At 42.1% G+C, this 5,658-nt stretch overlaps 1 pseudogene; it reads left to right on the top strand.

Moving 5' to 3' along the window:
- Positions 1-583: 583 nt before the first annotated feature.
- On the top strand, positions 584-1,042 carry LOC114217616 (nucleoside diphosphate kinase B pseudogene; annotated as a pseudogene).
- The last annotated feature ends 4,616 nt before the right edge of the window (positions 1,043-5,658 follow it).

The raw sequence follows: 5,658 nt of genomic DNA, 5'->3' as shown, positions 1-5,658 counted from the left end.
GATCTGGGAAGGGGTTAATTCTACAAACAGCATCTGCACAGACACCTTGCTCTTGAATCTGAGAGGAGCTGAGACACCTATCGTTGTTGTGAAAATAAGCATCAGATTTGTTTATCATCAACTCAGCCTTAGGCTTTCACTTTGGCTTATAGTTTGCCAACAGCTCTGAGGGGATCAGATGTCTGCAATTTTGGCCAAATTATACTTCACAGTACAGTCAGACAGCTAAAACTTGGGTTTTTCCCACCCTTTTATTATGTCTGGACATTCTTCAGGCCTTCCTCTAGCTTTCATTTACTTATATTTAAATGGGACCTCAAGCAAACAGAAGTATTCTATTCTACTAGTTTATGACACCATAGTCTTCCTTGTCCATGTGTGGTCCTATCCTTTATTTATTTATTCATTCATTCATTCATTCTTATAATGAACACTTATGAAACCACTAATCAGGGGCGCGTGTCCCCTGTGGAGTGGGCGGAGGGGCCCGGGGCGCCCGCGGGGTGGGGGTGCGGGGGGAGGGCGGCCGGGGTCCTGTGCCCGCGTGCCCGCGGGCCCTGAGCCGACCTGTTGCCCGCAGGCCATGGCCCACCAGGAGCGCACGTTCATCACCATCAAGCTGGATGGTGTGCAGCGCGGCCTGGTGGGCGAGATCATCAAGCGCTCGGAGCAGAAGGGGTTCCGCCTTGTGGCCATGAAGTTCCTGCAGGCCTCTGAGGAGCTCCTGCAGCAGCACTACCTTGACCTGAAGGACAGTCCCTTCTTCCCGGGGCTGGTGAAGTACATGCACTCCGGTACTGTTGTGGCCATGGTCTGGGAGGGACTGAATGTGGTGAAGACAGGGTGAATGATGCTTGGGGAGACCAACCCCACGGATTCTAAGCCCAGCACCATTCGTGAGGACTTCTGCATTCAAGTTGGCAGGAACATCATTCATGGCAGTGATTCAGTAAAAAGTGCAGAGAAAGAAATCAGCCTCTGGTTTAAGCCTGAAGAGTTGGTTAACTACAAGTCTTGTGCTTTTGGCTGGATCTATGAATGAACGGTGGACAAAGACTCAGTCCCCTTTGGCACCACTTGACATGGCCCTGGACACACCTCTTCATTCCAGTGACTTGGAAGTAATGGCATCAATCTTTCCTTTCTAAAACGTACTTACCAATAAAGCCTTTGGAAACTGGGAAAAAAAAAAAAAAAGCACTAATCAATCCCAAAACTAAAACACTGACAGTAGCTTATATCCACTTCTGTGCTCCTCTCCTATCCTGTCAACTTGCCCCCATAATATAGCCATTATCCTAAAATGTGTGTTTACCTTACATATATGCCATGTGATAAATGTTTTTTCCATATGTGAGTATTTATACACACACACGTATATGCCTAAACAATTTATTTTGGTGGCTTTTGAACTGTATAAAGCACTACAGGCTGTAGGTAACTTCTGGGATTTGATTTTTTTTTAACATAACTTGTATTTCTAAGATCCATCCAGGTTGTTGCATTATTACTGCTATATAATATTTCATTAGTTATTTATGCTCGTGTTGATGGGTGTTTGAGTCTTTTCTGGGTTTTTTTGCTATTTACAAGTAATGCTCTAATGAACTTTTTGTACACATCTACTGATGCATATGTGCAGGAGTTTCTCTTGGCTGTGTCCTCAGGAATAGGACTGATGGGAGTATATTAATGTTCCCTTCTGCAAAGTAAGCACACATTATTTTTCGAAGTGGTTATATATTCCCACTTGTAATACGTAAGAAAACTTCTTGATCCATATCCTTTCAACACGTGATATTGTCAGGCTTGTTGATTTTTGCAGATTAAATAAATGAAAAATGTTATCTCTTAGTGGTGTTGATTTATGTTTCTCTGATTAGTAATGAGGTTAAGCATCCTCTTGGATGCATGCTGGCTATAAATACTTTCTAGGCTGTGTAATGCCTATCCAGGTCTTTTGCCCATTTAAAAATTGAGTTGTTTTTACTTTTCTTTCTCAGATTTGGTAAGTTAGGCAGATGCAAAATCAGTGAAGGCTTCAAAGATCTGAACACACAACTAATAACTTTCATTTAATGGGCATAAATAGAATTCTCTAACCAATAATTGGAGAGCACACATGGAACATTTCCAAAAACAGATCATTTGCTAGGTCATGTATTTCAACACATTTTAAGGAACAGTTACTACAACATAGTAAGAAATTAATAACCAAAAGTATGTTAAAAGAAATCTTGATATATTTGGAAATCTAAAAGTAGCTCTAAGTGACTCGTGAAAAAAATCAAGTTACCTTACCTTAATTACCAGCATCGTCTACCCGCTCTTCCCTCCAGCATGTAAGGCCTACCTAGGAGCAGAGCAGGCCGCTAAGGGGCCTGGCCCTTTCGTCCCATTCTGGCTGTCCATTGCATCTCATGTACCATTTCCCTCAGACTGCTGCACCAGAACACGGAATGCTGCACCAGAATCAGATCACACACCAGCTTAGAACACTGACTCTCAAAGCCGTCACCTCCCATAAGCTTAGAAAGAGGGACAGATGTAATGATGTTTATATAATTTATCTTTTTAGACCAAGTAGAAATAGACCTTCAGGAATAACATCTCACCTAAAATTTCTGTAAGAATTAGTAAGGATAATGTCAGTTCCTGCCCCATCTTCTGCTTTGTATGGCACAGTAAGGGGGTAAGATGTTAACTATACAATAGAGAGTTTGCTTCCCTTCCCATGCCATCTCAAAGTACACAAGGGTTTACACTGTATAGTTGATTTGGAAGTTTTCCAGATACAAATACTGGCTATCCCCATTTTTAAGCTTGAAGAAAGCAGCACAAATTCTACCCTTTTTTCATATGGCCACACAGCTCAAATTTCAAGACTTTCTATGGGAGTGGCCCTTTAACCCTATCTCTTGTAAATATAGTAAATCTATTTTCTCCTGCTACATAAATCTCATGGATTTTGCCCAACTTGCATTTTCTCTAAGGTAGGTACAATAGCACAAGAAAGAACCTACAAGAAGGAAAACAGAAGGTCAGCGCCTGAGTCTGTTGGTGGCTGCTATACAAGGAGAGCACACCTAGGTCTTCCTCAACACCACTGACGCTTACACTTCAGGGTTCTTCACTCTCTGAAGGCCCTGGTGGGGACCCTAGCAACTTTGAATTTGTGATTTTGTATTCTTTTTCTTAAAGAGAAACTGCAAATTGTGTAAGCTTACAGCTCCACAAAAGCTGGCTCGGTCTCTGAACACGGACATTATCAAAATACATAAATAGAGCTCCCATACAATCCAGCAATTGCACTACTGGGTATTTACCCCAAAGATACAAATGTAGGGATCTGAAGGGGTGTGTGCACCCCGATGTTTATAGCAGCAACGTCCACAATAGCCAAACTGTGGAAAGAGCCAAGATGTCCATTGACAGATGAATGGATAAAGAAGATGTGGTATACACACACACACACACACACACACACACACACACACACACACACACACACACGATGGAATATTATGCAGCCATCAAAAGGAATGAAATCTTGCCATTTGCAACGACGTGGATGGAATGCTGAGCGAAATAAGTCAATCAGAGAAAGACATGTATCATATGACCTCACTGATACGAGGAATTCTTAATCTCAGGAAACAAACTGAGGGTTACTGGAGTGGTAGGGGGTGGGAGGGATGGAGCGGCTGGGTGATAGACATTGGGGAGGGTATGTGCTATGGTGAGCGCTGTGAATTGTGCAAGACTGTTGAATCACAGATCTGTACCTCTGAAACAATACATTGTCTTAAAAAAAAAAAGTTAGCAGGAGGGGAAGAATGAAGGGGGGAAACCGGAGGGGGAGATGAACCATGAGAGATGATGGACTCTGAAAAACAAACTGAGGGTTCTAGAGGGGAGGGGGGTGGGAGGATGGGTTAGTCTGGTGATGGGTATTAAAGAGGGCACATTCTGCTTGGAGCACTGGGTGTCATACGCAAATAATGAATCATGGAACACTACATCAAAAAACTAATGATGTAATGTATGATGATTAACATAACATAAAAAAAAGAATTAGCACTATTAAAAAAAATATATATAAAGCTCAAGTCCATTTCATACTAGGAAAACTCCTATTTGGTGCTGGGCCAAGCTCTGGAAGAAAGCCTAGGCCATCCTCAGTCTGAGGTTGGAAGAGGCCGGGCCGACTTGGGTTTAGAAATCAAAACAAGTAATTTCAACTAGGAAAATGTTCCATTATGTTACACTTTTCTTTCTTTCTTTCACTTTCACCAGCCTTTGCTGAAGAGTCAGTATAAAAAATACACAACATTGAAATAACACAGTTACTTTTAATAACAGATTATTTTCTTGCAGACTTCTTGAAAAGTGCTAAAATAACATTTCATAAAGACTAAATTCTAGGTTTATCTACAAAATAGGTTAGTACTGGCTACATTTCATCATTTTGTTTTGTCTTAGAGTGTGTGGTAGCTCTTCTTTATAGGTCTGTCTCAATCTCTGCTCCAATTCAGTTCGGGACTGTGAGCCAAAAAGCCCAAGAAGGACCTTAATCAGATCACACATCAGCTTAGAATAGTGATTTTAGTGATTTGGACATCTGGCCACTTGGAACTGGATAAAGGCCACCAACTCACTTGACAAAAGCCACTGAACATCTGTCAGTATGGAAATAGCTCTTCTAGCTGACCCTGAATCAGATTTCAATAGCCAGGCTCACAATGAAAGGACATCTCTTCTCCTTCTATTATCCAGATAAGTTGGTGCCAACCAGAAATATCCTAGCAGTATTCTACCAATGATACAATGATGGTTAATTCATTGTCTCTTTCACCTGTACTTTTGCCTTACTGTAAGACATGTACAAAGGTGATGTTAAAAATATTGAGCAGTACGTGTGGCTCAGGCACTGAAGCAGGGTCCTGGAGAGATTCTGTATGGAGATCTTGGGAAGAGGGTCCCAGGGAAGGGAGGAGGGGGACCGGAGGGTGGAAGGAACATGCGGGTTCAAAGAAGCTATTGTTTAATCAATGGTATGGTGATATTTCAATACTTTAACAAGCAGTATGGCGATACCTATGTGAACCAACTAAACTAGACTTGGACAGAGAAAAAAAGTTCCATTGATGGCCACTCCCCCAAAGCATACCACAGATAGGTGGTGGAAGGTTTGAGCTATAGTCTGGCTCAAATAGGGAAGCATGTAGGGGAAAATTTCGGAGTCTATGAGGCAATGTTGTTAGTTGCTGCGAAAGCAATATTTATTAAACTTTTTTTCATATGTATATGACATGCTATGCTGCACTTAGAGCCAGGCAAGAAGTGGCCTTGTTCTGGGACATGCACTCTAGAGGACCCTATAAACACACACACACACACACACACACACACACACACACACACACACACACACACACACACACTTTATTAGGAACACGTGTTCTGGGACATGCACTCTAGAGGACCCTATAAACACACACACACACACACACACACACACACACACACACACACACACACACACACACTTTATTAGGAACACGTGTACCTCATTCACTTAGGATCCAGTACTCATTGCTGACATAGGAATCCCAAATCCTACGCATCAGCTTATATGCCTAACACCTTTCAGCCCCC

Source organism: Eumetopias jubatus, unplaced genomic scaffold (assembly GCF_037043125.1).
Source record: "Eumetopias jubatus isolate StellerSeaLion01/CBP00866 unplaced genomic scaffold, mEumJub1_p1.0 scaffold_5, whole genome shotgun sequence".
Taxonomy (NCBI): domain Eukaryota; kingdom Metazoa; phylum Chordata; class Mammalia; order Carnivora; family Otariidae; genus Eumetopias; species Eumetopias jubatus.
The sequence above is the reverse complement of the archived record's forward strand: the minus strand, read 5'-3'. Positions and strand labels throughout refer to the sequence as shown.